This window comes from Equus przewalskii, chromosome 25, assembly GCF_037783145.1.
Source record: "Equus przewalskii isolate Varuska chromosome 25, EquPr2, whole genome shotgun sequence".
Taxonomy (NCBI): Eukaryota; Metazoa; Chordata; class Mammalia; order Perissodactyla; family Equidae; genus Equus; species Equus przewalskii.
In genome coordinates, this window is record NC_091855.1 from 45,493,480 (window position 1) to 45,511,510 (window position 18,031).

At 56.7% G+C, this 18,031-nt stretch overlaps 1 long non-coding RNA gene across 1 annotated transcript; it reads left to right on the plus strand.

Annotated features, from left to right (window-relative positions):
• Positions 1-15,287: 15,287 nt before the first annotated feature.
• LOC139079317 (uncharacterized) lies at positions 15,288-18,031 on the plus strand. Its single transcript, XR_011532849.1, has 4 exons — positions 15,288-15,453; positions 16,434-16,696; positions 16,877-17,024; positions 17,133-18,031. It is a non-coding gene; the product is annotated as an uncharacterized lncRNA (long non-coding RNA).

Here is an 18,031-nt window from a genome sequence, read left to right on the forward strand (position 1 = left end):
GGCCGAGGCTTCAGCTCAGTTCTGACACTCTCAGTCCCACAAGACCGCCCTCCACTTTAGATACCAGTCCAGGTGGTTTCCTGTGCTTCTGACCTCCTGGGGACAAACTGAGGTTCTGATGACTCCCTCTGACTCAGGGAGCCGTTCGCAAGTCCAGGCAGCTGCCTGTCCTTCTGACCAACTGCCCGTAAATCAGAAGTTCCCAGGACCCCCTCCTCGGGTTGTGTTGATTGGCTCACAAAACTCAAGAAAACCCGTCTACTCACTAGATTACCTATTTATTACAAAGGATATTAAAGGATAGGGATCAACAGCCGGATGGAGAGACACATAGGGCAAGGTCCAGAACAAAGGAGCGTCTGCCTCGTGGAGCCTGGGGCCTGGCATGGTGGCACCTGGAAGCTTTCTGGTTCCTCTGAAAAGAAGGACCAACGGAGGTTTTTATGGAGGCTTCCAGATTGACGAAGTCGTTGGACATTGGCAGTTGATTCAGCCTCGAGTCCCCCTCCTTCTCTGGAAATCAGGGTGTAGGACTGAAAGTTCCGATCCTCTGATCACATGGCTGGTTCTGCTGGCAACTGGCCCCCACCCTTGGATGGAGTCCGAAAGTCACCTTCATTAACGAAAACAAGAAATTTCAAGGATTTTGGGAGCTGTGAGGCAGGAACTGTGGATGAAGACCACACTTATGTGAGAAATATATTTTAGTCACCTAAATGACTAAATATATGTATTTCTTTTTTTTTAATAAATGACTCTTATTTATTTATTTATTTATTTATTTATTTATTTATTTTGGTGAGGAAGATTGGCTCTGAGCTAACATCTACTGCCAATCTTCCTCTATTTTGTATGTGAGATGCTGCTACGGCATGGCTTGATGAGTGGGTGTAGGTCCACACCCAGGATCCGAACCTGCGAACTCCAGGTTGCCAAAGCAGAGCGCTAACTTAACCACTGTGCCACTCGGCCGGTCCCTATATTTCCTATAAATCATAATATCACAGTATTTTATAAATTTCTCTCTAAGTTCCACACAAGCTGGATCTTACAAATCTTGGCACTTGGTGTGTCCATTACCTAATTCAACGAACGTCTTATTTCCCCGTCTGGCTTCCTGTTGAAGCCAGTGGTCACGCAGCGGCAGTCAGTCCTGCTGTGTGCGGAGGGCTTACCACACGGCGGGCACTTCCCCAAACTCGGGGTGTGCAGGCACTAAGCTCCCCCAACCAACTCTAGGAAGGGAGGTCTAATGTCACCCACGGTGTCGAAGCAGCAACGAAAGTCTTGCTCAAGATGCCACGGCGGGAGTCACGGGTCCCGCCCATGCTGCCCGGCTCCTCGGCTGCATTCACAACTGGGGAACTAACCTTAGGGCAGGGGGTAGTGAAAATAACGATGTGACTTTTTTCCATCCAAGTTCACAGACGCCCTGGATTCCGTCATCAGTCCGTCTGGGTGTAGAGTTGACACCTGAGCGGATGAGTCCTCGCCTCCTTTCCCTTTGGTCCTCGACTTTCTCAGACCCCTGACACCTGAAGGAGGCATCTGATCGCCTCCCGCCCACCCGCCCCGTGAGCGCGCCTCCTGGATGCATTTCTCCCGGCCGAGTCTTTCCTCCCGGCAGGTTTTCCGCGGGCCCGTGGAGCCGACTTCCCGGGCTCTGAGGACATTTCTGCTGCTCCCTCGGATGTGAGTGGGGACGGAGCAGACACGCACCTCTAGGTCACGGCGCTTCTCCTCAACACTGTGAAAATACTGCTCCCCTCTCTCTCACATCCAGCATTGCTGTTGGGACACTGGGCATCAACCTGTTTTTGTCCTTTTGTAAGGAGTCCTCTCTCTCTTTTTGGAAGCCTTTAGAATTTTCCTTTAGTCTTCAATATTTGGCAACAAAAACATGCCTGGCTGTCCTCGCTTCTCCCACCGCACAGGCTGAGCCCTGTGGGCTCTCCCGACACCGATCCTGGAAGACATGTCTTCCTGATTTTCTCAAACGCTTCCTCCCTCCCCTCTGGGACCCGATGTCCAGCCACCGGCACCTGCACTTTCGTCCCCTGTCCTTCAGCTGTCCTTCCACCTGTCAGTCTCACCCCACATGGCTTCCTGCTGTCCTTACCACTGCCCAAGTGCTCGCCAGCACCCATCCTGCTCTTTAATTCACCCACTGGGCTCTTTACGTCAACAGTTAAGGTTGTCAATCTTCACATATCCACTAGATTCTTTCTTTCATGAATTTCTTCTTGCTTCTTCTTCTTTTTTTTTTTTTTGAGGAAGATTAGCCCTGAGCTAACTACTGTCAATCCTCCTCTTTTTGCTGAGGAAGACTGGCCCTGAGCTAACATCTGTGCCCATCTTCCTCTGCTTTATACGTGGGACGCCTACCACAGCATGGCTTGACAAGCGGTGCCATGTCCACACCCGGGATCCGAACCGGCGAACCCTGGGCCACAGAGAAGCAGAACGTGCAAACTTAACCACTGCGCCACTGGGCTGGCCCCTCTTCTTGCTTCTTATTGATCACATCCTCCTTTGTCTGCTTCCATAGATCCACCCCATTCGCTTCATTTTGGTTGATGTCTCCATGCTTATTTATATTCTTGGTCCACCCATCCCAGTGGTAGTGGGGGTCCTTCAGGAGTTGTCTTTCTTTCTTCCCTGGTGTCGTGCACCTGGCCTGAGAACCCGTGTTCTGGTCCTGGTTCTGGTTCTTGTGGGGCTGCCCTGCCTCCTCAGAGCCCAAGCAAGACGAGTGATGTGCCCCCTGGGAGCCGGTGACTTACAATAATACATATTTGGTCTTTGTCCCCTTTCTGGAGCAGAGCCCCTTAAACCCTTGGAATGTTTTAAGTGAGGAGAGGGACAAAGGTGTGTTTTGTTATGCTAACAAGGTGACTCCTGGAAAGCCCCTAAGTCCCCACGGGATGGGGCTGGTTGCCTTGTGATCAGAGGGTTGGACAGTTCAGTCCCATCCTCTGACTTCAGGGAGGAGAGAGCCTGGAGGTTGCATCCATCACCAACCGCCAGTGACTTCATCAATCACGCCTATGAAGCCTCCTGAAAACCCCCAGGACTGTTCCGAGAACTTGCGGGCTGGGGCCACGTGGGGATTTGGGGGAGTGGTGCCCCGGGATGGGGCATGGAAGCTCGTTCCCCACACCTGGCCCTGTGCAGCTTTTCATCTGGCTGTTCCTGAGTAATAGTGTTTTATAATAAACCTGTGATCTAGTAAGAAACATGTTCTCCAAGTTCCGTGCGCAGCTCTCGCAAATTAATCGAACCCAGGGAGGGGGTCGTGGGAACCTCGGAACTATAGCCGGCTGGTCAGAAGCACAGGGGACGACCTGGACTTGGGACTGGCATCTGAATTGGAGGGGGCAGTCTTGTGCGACTGAGCCCTTAGCCTGTGGGGTCTGACGCCGCCTCCAGATGCATGGTGTCAACACTGAGTTGACTTGTACAAGGACACCCAGTGCAGGGGAATTGCTCGGCGTGGGAGAAACCCCACATGGGAACTGGTGTCAGAATCACCCTTCCCCTGTACCCGCCATTCCAGCAAGCCCTCGGGTCAGGGCCTCGCCTCTAACCTCCGCCCCCGACCCCACCAGAGGGCTCGCCCACCCCCCACAGCAGCAGGGTCAGTGCAGCCGCCACACGCACCCCTGCAGCCTGGCTGTGGCACCCGCGTCCCGGGAAGAGTGGGAGCAGGGCATCACAGCACCCTCCCTCCTCTCCCTGTGCACACCCCGTGGGGGCGCCCTCCACCCCAGGGGTCTCCCCAGGGTCTCGCTTGTTTTCACGGTCCCCTGAATCCCTCCTCGCCTGCCTTCCGCGGTTTCTCCGGGTTGATCGGGGAGCAGCCCTATCAGCCACGAATCCGGACAGGACAGGAGGACAGGCCCTGGGCCTGCCCCCGAGGGGGAAGCCTGCAGCCCCCCAGGAGCTTTGCTCTCCCTCTTCTGACGTCTCAAATGTCACCTTGTAGTGGTGTCTTGGCCTCAGCAGAGTAGGCACCTGTGTCTGGTTATGGGGGGACCTGCCCGGATATGTGGTTGGGGTTATCCCCCCATCCCAAGGCAGGGCGTGGGGAGAGAGAGAAGGTGGCGAGGGCGGCCTGCTGAGGGGGCCTGATGCCACCCCCTCTCGACACACACACACATGCACGCACAACCTTCCCCACTTTCCCGGCACCACCACCCCCCCCCCCCCCGCCCAGTGGCATTTTTCCAAGGCAGGATTCAGGCCCGGAGATCTGGGCTGGAATCCAGGGCAGGGAGAGGCAGACACTCGCCCTGAGGCTTTCGTAGCCCAGATGAATAAATGAGAGTGTGAGAGCGGGAGGTGCTTACAGAAGGCGTTTTCAGGGTTCACTTGGAGCAGAGAAGTCATCCTCCTGCGGCCGGCGTATTTGCTCTCAGGGTCTCTAGCGGGGCACACGTCCCAGTGCCAGTGGACACTCCGCTTCCGGCCAGCTTGGGCCCTCCCCTCTCCTCAGGCGCGCACCCCCCCCCAGGCCAGCCCGTCCGTCCTGGGCTGAGTCATGTCCCCCTACGTTCACCTGTGGAGGGCCTAACCTCCAACATGACTGCACCTGGAGATGGGGCCTATGGGGGTGATAACGGTTCACTGAGGCCGTCCGGGTGGGCCCTGATGCCACAGACTGGTGTCCTTCTAAGAAGAGGAGCAAAACTAATTCGGGCTGACCTTGTTTTTCCAAAAGGGCCTGACATGATGTGGCCTGTGGAGCATGCATTGTACATCCGCAAACACTGAGAATGCCTCAAAGGCAAGAACGAGGCCCTGAAAGACACGGATGGACCTCCCCCCCATCAGAATTCCCTTAGGATGCGCATCTCTCCCTAAAAACTAAGGATTAATTACCAACCTGCTGTGCCCACCTTGTGGCCACTGACCTGCTGACCGCTGACCTGCTGTACCAGCAAAGCATCCCATGACCGTTGTAACACAGACATTCCTGTCATACGTGATGTACGCTCTCTGAGGGTACAGAACCACTCTGCACACCCCACTTCTTTGGTGCCCTTCCTGCCTTAGGGAAGGAAGGCCCCGGGCTAGTCCCCAGACCTGGCTCGTAATAAACTCACCCCAATTTTGATTTATAGACCGATTATGAATTACTTGCATCAACAGTTGTTTCAGTCGCTGGGTCTGTGGGATTTTGTCACAGCTGCCCAAGCAGACTGAGACACGGTCCCTGAGGCCAACGGCAGGCCCAGGGGCCCGGGCACTGCGCTTTCCCCAGACTGAGCTCCTCTCTCTGGCCCTGCAGCCAGAGTCGGCCCCACCCTCACTGGCCACTGCCCATGAGGCTGGTTACAAGTGCTCCCGGAGGCCACTGAGGCCCTAGCCGGGTCCTGAGAACTGGCTGACACGCCACCAGCAGCTCAGAAAGAAAGGCTTTGTGTCCTGGTGCCCCTCCCCCGCAGAAATGCAGACCGTTCTCCCCTCCCACCCATTACAGGGCAGATGACGACCCAGCACAAAGAAAGGCCTTCTGTCCCTCTGGCCAGGTGGCCCAGAGCTGACACGAGAGCTGGAGGAGTGGCAGCCTCGAGCTGCCACGTGGCTCCCTACACCCCTCCCGCTGCAGGGCCCTGCCCCCACCCTCGCTGGAGGGCACCTGGTGCAGGGAGGGGATCTGCGTGCTTTCCCACACCCACCCGGCCGCAGGGCCTCGCTGAGGAGAACCATCCAGGCACGCCTCTCGGAGGCCCCAGGCTGTCCACACAGCTTCTCTCTTCTAGCCTCGACGGACGTTTCCCTGATTCATTTGCTGTCCACAGTACCCTGTAGAGCAGAAGGAGGCACGGAGGGACCTCCTGAGGCGGCGGAAATGCTCCCCATCCTGCTCCGGAGGTGGGTTACACGGGTCCATTTATTCGTCAAACTGCACACTTTAGGTCTATGCATTCTGTTTATAAATCATACCTCAAAGAGACAAAGTCAAAAATAGTCCCTGTTAAAAATCAGAAAATACAGCAGCGATCACCCCCCGAGTCAACGGCTGTAGGATCAAGGACACCTCTCGGCGCAGACGCCCCGCCCCGCCCGCCATGTGCCCACAAAGGTGGCCACACAACATGTCTGCTCCAGATCCTGCCACCTTCTGTCAACAACAAAACACAGCCGTGTTTCCATTCACGCCCCCGCAATATTTTTAATGCGTACATGACTTTATATGGTGCGAATAAACCAAATTTTTTTTTTAACAAATTACCTGTTATTGGAAATTCACTCCTTCTCGGGTTTTCCTTTCAATGTTCTAAATAGCACTGCCATCAACGTCCTGGCAGCCTGAGCTTCGAGCACATTCTAAATTCTCGTCTCAAGATGAAGTCTCAGGATTGGTATTGCTGGGGCAAAAGGCAATTGCATTTTAAAGGTTTGGGTTTTTCTTTTCTTTTGCTTTTTCTTAGTTCCAGCTGTAAAGCAGAGATTTCAACAGCTTCCCGTCTGGTCTCTCATTTGTTCTTTAAAACCCCAAGGAGGCTGGCGGATGCTAAACCTGGAGGGCAGCATCAGCACCATTCTACTTTGGAAATAAGGCCGAACGACGGGGTGCAGACCAGAATGCAAAGAGCAATCAGTGCAGTGATACTTCTACGACCCACGAGGGAAGAGGGATCCCACACAGAGGCCATCACTCCTGCTGACAACAACTGGAGGGACCGGGTGCATTACGAAAATCTGACTGCTGAGGATCAGAGAGCCCCAGGCGGCCGTGGGGCCATGAGGACTTAATGGCTGAAATTCCAGAAAGAGGAGAACCATCCAGGTGGCTGGTGATTCACAGCCGTCTGTTCCCTGGGGCTATTTCTCAGTTCTGGGTGCTGGGCTGGGATTGGGCTTGGCCCCGGCAGGGAGCAGCTGAGGGGCAGAGCCCTTTCCACAGTCACGGGGACAAAAGCGGCAAAACAGGAGACTTCAGGTGTACCCTGGGTCCCAGAACGCTTGTAAAATCTCGGTGCTGTGTGTGGCAGGAGACTATGGCCGGCCAGCCTCTCAGTCAGATCTCCGAAGAGACCAGGCCCCACACCGAGGCAAGCCAGAGCAAGATCGCAAGACAGTCTCCCCAACTCCGCCCTGTCCTGCCCCGGGTCAGTCCAGGCCGGCTGGCCGGCTGAGGCACCTGCCCCTCCTCCTTCCCTAATTGCCTGAGGGTTTGCTCCCAGGAACGGCCAAGTGGCTCCAGTTGGACCAACTCTTGTGCAGATAACAACTAGGTTGCTGGACTTGAAGACAACTGTCCAATGGCACTGGAGAGCAGCCCACAGCAGAGACCGCAGAGGATGAACACTGGGGACAAGGGGAGGACCGGGGCGGGGGGGCGGGGGCGGGTTCCCATGTCTGTGGTTTTCCGTCTGAGGACAGGCCCCACCTGGGCCCTGCAGGGCGGCTAAAACCCTAATGGAACCCCCAGTCTTGCTGACTTGAAAGACCAGAGGGTAGAATTTGGAGAGGCCACAGCAGCTGGAAAGTGAGGGGGAAGTCCCAGAACAGAGAGAGTCACAGAGAGGGAGCCCCTAACCCTGCTCAAACCTCTGGCTGATGTGTGAGCTGTGATTGCCCAGGACGGATTCCAAGAAGCTCAGCTAAGAGAACAGAGATTTCACCTGCCAGCCACCACAGAGAAGACAGCGCCTACAGTGTGAGTTCAGTAATCACTTAACAAAACGAAAAACAAACAGAAAACAAATTAATACTCTTAAACATGGGGCCAGCCCCGTGACCAAGTGGTTATGTTGGTGCACTCTACTTCAGCGTCCCAGGGTTTCGCCAGTTCAGATCCTGGGCGCGGACCTGGTACCTCTCATCAGGCCACGCTGAGGTGGCGTCCTACATGCCACAACTAGAAGGACCCCCAACTAGAATATACAACTATGTACTGGGGGGCTTCAGGGAGATAGAAAAAAAAAATTGGCAACAGGTGTTAGCTCAGGTGCCAATCTTTAAAAAAAAATCTTAAAGAGAACATAACAGAATCCTGCCTGCCTACAACATACCACCACAATGTACAGAGTACAACCCAAAATTGGTAGACATGCAAAGAAGCAGGAAAGGGTGACCAACACTCAAGAAAAGAAATGGATGGAAGCCAGAAGACAAAGGAACATATCTTTAATGTGCTGGAAGAAAAACACAGACAAACTAAAATCCCATACCCAGCAAAAATATCCTTCTGAGATGACAGTGAAATAAAGACTTCAGGAAAACACATGCTGCGGTCCCCTTTGAGGAAGGCTAAAACCAAACCAACAAACAACGGGGGCAAATAACACACGGCTGTGTTTGGGTAGGGCTGTTGATGTGAGGGGTGTTTGGGGCAGGGCTGGGGATGGTTTTCTTGACCTGCGTGTTGGTTACAGGGTGGGTTCAGTTTACCAAAAGCCATCGAGCCCTCTGCGTACATCAGAGGCACTTTTCTTTATGTCTATTACACCTCAATAAAAGTGTGCTAAGCATAAGCATTTAACCAGCACATTTGGAGACAGGAGGAGGGGAGGGGAGGAAGCCTGGGAGGGTGCCCCTCCTCGTATTTGCACAGGACTCGGTGGACCTCAACCACTGTAACATATGTGATTACATAAGCGTCATGACCCCGAGAGTTTTTAAAACGACTATGGAAAACATACAGATCTTTAGGAATCAGTATCTTTTGTTGTGATAAACATATTTATCTGAAATTCAGCACTTCCTCCCATTTAAATCCAAATGAAATAAAACTTTATATTTTAGAGTAAAGCATTACAGTGTCATCCCATTCTGTTGTTCAATTATTTCCAGCCCCCTTCTCTCTACGTAGCTGCAAAGCAAGACGTCTGGAATAAGGTCGAGAAATTTAACAACGGTTTTCTCTTAGTGGTTGGGTTTACAGTGACTTTTACAGACTTTCTTTTCTGAAATTTTTAGCATTAATTGATTAATAACAAGTATTTTTCAAAAATATTAAAACTATTCTTTTGTGCTCCTGGTTTAGCCATCACTAGCTGGGTAAACTTGAGCAAGTTTCTTAAACTCTCTGAGCCTCAGTATTTACAACTTTAAAATGGAGAAAATATTACCAAGTTCATAGATTTTTACAGGATTGAATTAAATCATTTTCCAAAGTATAAATGGGTTCCCCATCATTCCCAAGATGGGTTGAATCAAAGGATGCGGAGCCTGCGGGTACAGAGGGCCACCTGGGGACTGGAGCATCCATTGATCTTTCATCCTCCAGGGGTCCTGAAACCAATCCCCCACAGATACGAGGGACGACTGTGCAAGTCCCAAAAAACACAGTAGCTGTTATCATTGTGGCCAGGCACGAATGGTATAAAACAACGAGAAGACAAGAAGACGTCGCCCTACTCTTGGGAGATTACGCTCCAGCAGAAGGAGATGCGGCCAAACCCCAAACACAGTCCGACAAACCGCCTGTGCCCCAGGGGGGTGGCCACAAGGGGTGGAGGGCAGGGATAGCAGGGCCAGGAGGCCACGGAGGGATGGGCCAGAGGAAGGGGCTGCCCCAGACCTCCTGAGGACCCTGTGACCACTCAGGCTTAGTGGGATCTGAGTTGGTGTCTTGTCCTGGGGGCGTGGAGGGCTCAGGGCTGGGCAGGACCCAAAGACCAGAAAGTCAGGAACTCCTGGACCCAGATTCCCCCAGCCTTAAAGAGAGGTGACAGGACCCCAGGCTGGCTTGATCAGCGGAGTGTCCTCGGTGGGCCTGGCTGAAGGAGGGTGAAGGATTGGAAGGCTCCCGTGTCCCCAGAGACTTGAATATTGCAAATGAGTGCCTTTGACCTGTGGCCACGCTCTGGTGCCATAGACAACATTCCAGAGAGACTTGAATTCATTTCCTTGCTATTGGAAGAGATTCTATTGGGGAAAGATATGGAAGGTGCAGACAAGAGGTGGCAGGATCGATGGATTAAGACCTGTGAGAAGACAGAAGATGTTCAGTGCACAGGTGGTTCCCTCAGCCAGGTGTGCCCCAACTCTCAGAGGCAGGAAGGGCTGCACCCTCAGAGCGACTGCGGAAGCGAATAGCACCCAGCATCATTTTACCAGCTGACAGTGAGCGCCTCAGGGTGCAGCTACCACAGAAAACACAGAACGCCCAGTTAAATCTGAATTTCAGATAAACAACAAAGTTTCAGTGTAAGTGTGTCCCATGCAATATTTGGGACATACTTATACCAAATATTGCACAGGACATACTCATCTAAAACAGTAGTCATTGTTTACCTGAAATTCAGATTTAACTGGGTGTCCTGTATTTTTATTTACTAAAGCCGGCACCCCTACTCAAAGGTGAGGCTGGGCCTTTGCTTCCCGGGTATAACCAGTGCCAACCCTATGCCCAGCACATGACAGGCTTTCAATAAATGTTGGATGGACAGTTGAATGGAGGGATGGATGGACAGTTAGATGGATGGATGGATGGATGGATGGACAGTTGGATGGATGGATAGAGGAACGGAAAGATGGACAGTGGATGGATGGATGGATGGATGGATGGATAGACAGCCAAATGGATGGATGGATGGATGGCTAGATGTTGGAGTCTGCAAGGGTTTTAACACTAAGTAGCCTTAAGAATCCCATGATAGACCCAGGATGGGAGTAAAGGAAGTGCCTGCTGATGGGAAGGCCCCCAGCTCTAACACATCTCACCATCTCTGAGACTATCCTGCTCAGATTCTGTATCTGTAAAAAGGAATGCTCTGTTGTACCCAGGACACAAGGAAGCCCAGTGTGCTGGGGCATGGGTTATGCGTCCCTGACGTGGGAAGGGGGGACTTGCCTGCAGGCTTCAAAGCCCTGCTGGGGTCCAACTTCCCGGCCCCCACCCAACTTCATACAAAAGGTGACCTCTCCATTCCCAGCCCCAAGGAGCCGTTCCCAGACAGCTGACCACCCCCATGGCCAAGGCCAAGCTGGCCAGCACGCCCTCAGCAGCCCTTCAGAGGCCTCCTCAGTCCTAGTGTCCAGTTGGATATACCTCTCCCACCTGGGGGCTGGGAGCCACGGGAACCGCGCCTTTCCAGCGAGGCCCACCTCTACCTGCAGGGAAGGGCCTCGTCCCAGGGAGGCCCAGCTCTACCTGCAGGGAAGGGCCACGTCCCAGGGAGGCCCAGCTCTACCTGCAGGGAAGGGCCACGTCCCAGGGAGGCCCACCTCTACCTGCAGGGAAGGGCCACGTCCCAGGGAGGCCCAGCTCTACCTGCAGGGAAGGGCCACGTCCCAGGGAGGCCCAGCTCTACCTGCAGGGAAGGGCCACGTCCCAGGGAGGCCCACCTCTACCTGCAGGGAAGGGCCACGTCCCAGGGAGGCCCACCTCTACCTGCAGGGAAGGGCCACGTCCCAGGGAGGCCCACCTCTACCTGCAGGGAAGGGCCACGTCCCAGCGAGGCCCACCTCTACCTGCAGGGAAGGGCCACGTCCCAGGGAGGCCCAGCTCTACCTGCAGGGAAGGGCCACGTCCCAGGGAGGCCCAGCTCTACCTGCAGGGAAGGCCAACAGCACCTGTGGACGTCCTGCTAACCCGCTCCCGCCTGGCCCCTTTCGGGGAACCGCCCCGTTTGTTGAACCGAGGCATTGTGGAGAAGGTCTTCTGTTCACAGCACCTCTCTCCTAGCCCTCCCACCACAGACACTGGCCAAGCTGGGGTGTGGGGCCCAGACTGTCCGCGAGAGTCGGTCCCCAGGATCCTTCCCAGGTGGGGCGTCTTATCATCACCATCGCCCCTCCTCTGAGGGCCCCCAGGCCAGGAGCAGGGAGCGGCAGCTGTGGGTAGACATGGCGCCAGCCTTGGGGAAGACACGCTGACTGCGCAGAGCTGCGACAGGAGACCTGAAGGGGCTGTCCTGACGCTGGCCGCCTCCTGGTGACCTCAGCCATTCAATTCCTCTTTCTCTCCTTGCCTCCACCAGATGGGGTTTCGGATCCTCAGAGCCAAAGGCTCCTGAATGCTTCCCGGTCCCTGCAAGGAAGACCCCACGCTGCCCTCGCCAGGACTGGGCCCAGCCCTGGCGCATCGCCACGGCCCGCAGGGGCGCCATCCCCTGACGTCTGGCAGCTGCCTGCTGGTTCTGACATGTGTCAGGCATGGCACAGGGTCACCTTGCACACCCTCTGCCCCTCCAGTCCTATTTTACAATAGGAGCCCAAAGCCCAGAGAGATGGATACACCAAGGAACAGAGGGGACCCCACCACAAGTCCGCTCCAGGGAGGTGGGCCAGGGAGGGCAGCCGAAAGCTCAGCTCCCAGGGGTTTGCATCTGCATGAGCTTTCACCTGAACAGAAGTTTCCACCACTGACAGGCCTATCATCCACCCCCTGGAACCCACTGATCCAGCCCGGCCCCTGTTTTCACTGCTGGGATGCGTTTTCACTGCTGGGATGCGACTTGAGGCAAGACATGGGGGTCCGGGAGGCCCTTCCCCTCTCAGGCCTCAGAGCCCCATTCGCACTAACGTGATGGGGGAGACTGTCATGATTCCAGAAGGGCAGGAAGGCAGTGCAGCCTAGGGGGTTGCCCCAGCTACAGAGGGCATCCCCTCCACCCTCCACCCAGCCCCGTGGAGGGGGAAGGGCTGACACAGAGGCAAGAGGAGGGGCACCCTGCAGAGTCACCCCACGCACACGGGGCCCCCACCTCCACAGCTGCCCAGAGGGGCAGTTCTCAGGAATGTGGGAACTCAAGGCTCAAGGCTGCTCAAAGGGGCTCTGAGCTGAGGTTCCCACAACCCCAGGGGACAGGGACATCGTCACTACAACATATCAGGGGAGAGGGGGACCTGGTACTTGGTGCCCTGCATTGTGCTGAACTCAGGAGACCCTGCAGGTTCTGGGGTCTCTGCCCTTGGGCGAGGGAGTCCCCAGGGGGGTCCCCAAAAAGCCCCTTAGCTGGAGCCCCTGGTGTGGCCCAGCTTTGCTATGCAGAGCATTGCACACCCTCCCTGCTGATTCGTGGGACCCCTCTGGGGCCTGAGGCCTCCCACCCCCACCCCAGTTAAGCCCAGGGACGGGCAGGAAGAACCAGCCTGAGGTGTCCCCCTCAACCCCCCCCAGCCCTGCCCTCCTCCCCCTCCCCCAGCTCCTCCTTCTCCTCCTCTCTCTTCCCAAGGAGACAGATGGTGGTGGAAACGGCCTCCTCCATTTTCCGGAGCATGACTCAGACAGCAGCTGCCTCCTCAGCCCCACACAGCAGCCCGCAGCCTGCCCTCCCCCACCCGGGGCCCCCCCGAAACTCCACCCCGGGGAGCTGGAAAATCTCGGCCAGGACCCCCACCAGGCCTGGCTGACCCTGAGGGGGCCCAGCTAGACTCGTTCGGCCCACTGCCCTCCCCCAGCTCCACTTGACAGCTCCAGAAACTGAAGCTTGAGGAGGTCAAGTCCCGTTGCCCAGGGCACAGAGCCAGGGATGGTCTGGGACCCTAGACCCCAGACCTCAGCATAGTTCCCTCCATGGGAACAACCACTCCTGTCGGGCCTGTGCAGGTGCCCAGGACCCAGGATGGACCAGGCAAGGCCAGGCCTCCTGGTGGGAGGGCTGAGGCTGACCTGAGGGCGACGTTCCAGCCGGGAACACCAATGCTCACATGTCCAGGTAGGTCCCTGGTCCTCCTGTGCCCCCAAGAAGTCCCCATGACAGCTGCACAGAGCCCTGTCTCCCCCCAGCTGGCACGCAGACTCCAGCATCAGCCCACAGCTCCTTCCAGGTTCCCCTGGCCAAGCACGGCTCCCACTCTGAGCCTCAGTTTCTGCAACTGTAGGGTGGGGATAACCAGACCAACCAACCCCAGCCCTCCAGGCCCCCCACCCCCCACAGCTGGTTTTCTCCAAGATGGGAAACGCTTGGCCCTGCCCCATCCCTGCTCACACCCTTTCCATGCCTTGCCCCATCTCGAGTGAAACGCACTCTTCTGGCCCAGCAGGACCTCCTCTGCTCTTCTGCCTCTCTCTCCCCATGGCGTGTCCTGACACCACCCCTCCGTCTAAAGTGGTTGCCCCCATCCCTGGACTTCAGCCAGTGACTGAAGGGCTGCTTTCCGGCTGCCCCACCTCCTGCCCACACCTGGACGCCACTGCGCTCATTTTTACAGACAACGCGGGCACCGCTCAGAGGGCCTCATACACCTCACCCCATCACCCCTCCAGGAGCACTAGGTGGGACCACCATCTCCATGCCCACTTTATGGGGCCCCGGCTCAGAGCAGCCAAGGCGCCTGCCCCAGGCCAGGCAGCACATCAGCACAGAACCAGGCTCTGGGCCCAGGCTGTCCAGCTACGGTGCCCCTGGGCTGGACCCTGGGGCCACACTGCCCACTGTCCACGGGGCATAACCCGCCTGCAGTGGGGCCTCCCCAGGCAAGCCAGGCCCTGCCAGGTCCACAGCTGTGGAATGAGGCCTGTGGGCGGCACTCCCTGTCTGCACAGGGCCCTGAGGGGAGTGGTCAGACCGCATCCATTCCCCGCACCTCCCATCCCCGAGCCTGCCCATCCCCCCACTAGCCACTCCCCCCTCAGCCGGGCTCCAGGGAGGTGGAGGATGACTCAGGCCTGAGTCGGCAGCTTGGGGAGGACGAGCCCACCTCTAAGCCAACTCAAGAGGGGTGTTTGCCAGAAGGGCCCCCTGGCCAGGACTGACCCAGCCACCCCCATGCCGGGTACTGGAGCCCTCCTTTGGGGAAAATTTACACACACACACCCCGCCCTCCAGGGGGTGGGTCTGGACCAACCCAGCCCATGGGAGAGGAACCAGACAGTGAGGTGGGGTCTCCTGGCTGGAGGAGCTTCCCTCAGCTCAAACAGCAGCCCACCCAGCACCCCCCCCGCACCGGAAACTGAGCAACCGCTGACTCACTCGCTCACTCACTCACTCAGCAAACATCACTCTTTCCCTCCGCAGCCAGGCCGGGATAACAAACAGCTTGAGGGGTGTGGGGGGCGGGGCACAGCCGGCGCATCCACAGACTGGAGCGCGCCAAGAAATAGCAGACGCACGCTCTGGAGAAGCTAAAGCAGGGAGGGACGTCTCGCTCCCCCCGCCCCTCTGCACAGGCCTTGAATCCGGATCTCAGGAATGCATTCTGTGTTCAATAAATACATGCATCCAAGTTAGACTGCACCAAAGAGAAAAGAACGTCCTCTTGATAGCCATCGACAGAAAGCCTGGCGCCGCGCGCCTCCCTCCCCTCCGTGGCTCCAGCCATGGCGTTGGTTACAGCCCAGCTGGGCTCACGTGGGCAGGAGATGCGTCCGGGAAGGACGCAGTGTAGAGGACTCAGTTCAGCACCCCTCGCGGCCTCCCTAACTTGGCGAGAGGCCCAGCCGGGCGCGAGCGCGCGGTCCAGTTAGCACGAGCTAGCGGTCGCGCTCCGGCGCCGCTCGGCTCATCGGACCAGAACCTGATTTCTAGTTAATTACAAACTACGGCCAAGGTAATAAGGAATAGATGGATGAAAGGAAACAGTGAAAAGGAAATGGAGCGCCTCTCTGGGGAGGGGACAGACGCATAGCGGCTTGGAGAGTCCCAGGGTCCTAACTGAGCGTAGAGGGGGACAGTCTGGGGTTCATTCCGAGGCACCCCCTTGGAGGTTGGGTGGGCCGAGCAGGGGGTGGGGTGGGGGCTGGCGCTCACTGGTGCCCCCGCCTGCAACCTCCACACCCCCACACCCCTGCGGTGGCTCCCACACTGACCCTTGGCCACACCCGTGGGGAACTCAGTCTGATCAGGGAGACTAAGCATACACAGGCCTGGGCAAGGTCAACGTTCAGCGGGAGAGAGGGGAGCACATGTCCCAGAGCCAGGAAGGGCTCTGTGAAGGGGGGGACTTGGGGGAGAGAGAGTCCCTGGGGTGGATGGACACCCAGGCAGAGCCAACAGACCGTGCAAAGGCGTGCGAAAGATGCTGAGGTCTTAGGCCAGGAATCAACAGGGCCAGTGTATGTAGAACCATATTTGGGTTTTGGTTTTTTGGTTATTTTTAACCCTCAAACCTCCTGGCTGCTCTACAATAGAAAAGGAGAACTGTGAAGGGCGAGCAGGAAGATGCTGGGGAGACAGCTGGAGGGGGCGCAGGTGACGCTGGGGACAGAGACCTGTCCCAGGGGCTTTGGGAGCCGAGGGTGCCCATGGGAGCTCAAGGAACCCCCTCCTCCGCCTCTGAGTGAGCTGAGGTGCGAGTGGAGTCTTTTCCACGAGGGTGATGAGGCTCAGAGCCTCCTTCAGGGATGGCTGGGGCAAAACGGAGCCAGACAGGAACACGGGTTATCCTGGGAGGAGCAGGTGGCTGCAGCGTGGGGGGGTCTGGAGTCGGGGCTGGAGGCCGGAGACAGGAGGAGTGGAAGGATTGAATGAGGCAGGGGGCAGGGACCTGCAGGGTCACAGCCACCAGCAGCATCCTCATTCCATTCACAGATGCTCCTGTGACCCACTCAGACCTACGCCGCATCCCTAAGAAACAGGCCAGTGGCCAAAACCCCCAGCGACGGATTGCAGCCCTGATTGCCTAAGAACACCAGGGAGGGCCCAATTCTTCAGGCTAAAGGCGCCCCCCCGCCCTGCAATTGCATCTCTGCCCCTCAGCCCCCAGGTCCTTCTCCCCTGCCCCCAGCTGTGCCTCTCCAGAGGGGAGAGGGAGACCCACCCTCACAGTCTGCGGCTTCAAGGCCAAGGGCAGGGTGAGTATGGTGCTGCTGCAGGAGTGCGGACACCAGGTTGGGGCACGGGGGGCTCAGCACCTCCTCACTCCCAGAACTCTAAGGAGCCCCCGAGGGTTCCATCTGGTGTGCCCCCCACACACAGTCCGCCCACATTCCCAAAGCCAGGCCGCAAGGCCCAGTGTTTTCTTGCCTCTTCAGCTACAGAAACTTTCTTCGAGCAAACGATGCGCAGCGCCCAATATATGAAACCCTCACAGCTGAGCTGCTCTCCACCCCAGCGTGCCTAGTCTGTGCAGAACCAAGCAGAAAAACACCCATCCGTCTAGAACTTCACTGGGCAACAGAGGTAACAGGGGAGGCTGAGAAGGCGAGGGACAGCCCAAGCCTCTCTATGGGTCAGCAGAGGCCCCAGGCCACTGGCTCCCACCTAGCCAGGCTCCTCTCTGCTCTGCAGGCTGCGTCTCCACCTGTGGTCCCCGGCACTCCCCAGGGCCGGGCGCTAACTGCCTGCAAGAACGCTGGCCCAGCCGGCTCAGAGACGTGCCAGAGGGGAGGCAGGCCACAGACACGGGGACCCAGAGCCTGCACAGCAGCCAGCTTTGCCACCACCCCAGCCTCTGTGCAGTGCAGTTTCCTGAGCTGGCCAGGCCATACTGCCCACAGGAAGGCCATGGCTGGACTGGCCTGCAGACACAGGGAGAACAGAAGGAGCAGGTGCCCGTGTGCCGTGCACCCAGCTGCGGGATCCACCTCCGACCTCAGCCAGCCCCAGGGTACGATGGTTATGGTCTGTAGTCACTGCTAACACTGAATTAGTGAGTATAGAGCCATCCATCACTCCTGGGGAAACAGGGTCAGGTCCTGCCAGCCTCTGGGCACGACACTTCCATCAGCCCATCAAGACTGCCTCATTCAGTGCTTCTGTTCAGACACCTTAGTCAGTACAGATGCATCCACATCCAATTCACAGCCAGCAGCCTCCAACTCACGCTGAGGGAGGCTCGCCCGACACAGGTGTTTTCCCATGAGGCCCAGCCTGGACTTCCTGGGCTCGAGAACGCTGGCCGGCATTGCAGCACCAGGCCTGGGGCCATTTTAAACAGCGAAATCTCCAACAGAAAGCACCAAAGTGCAGAAAATATGGTACTAAATAGACCAGGAGGACACGTTTATAGTGTGAGATGAAACAAGAAGGCAGAGTGTCCCCTCGTTCCCCTCAGCTGGGGACTCAAAGTTTGTGCTGCTCTGCTCGTGTTGGCAAATCACTGTACAAGCAAGGAGTGACTTCAGGGTTACAAACACATTTTCAAGAGAAGGCTAGTTTCCAAATAAAGAATCTGCACATGATGAGAA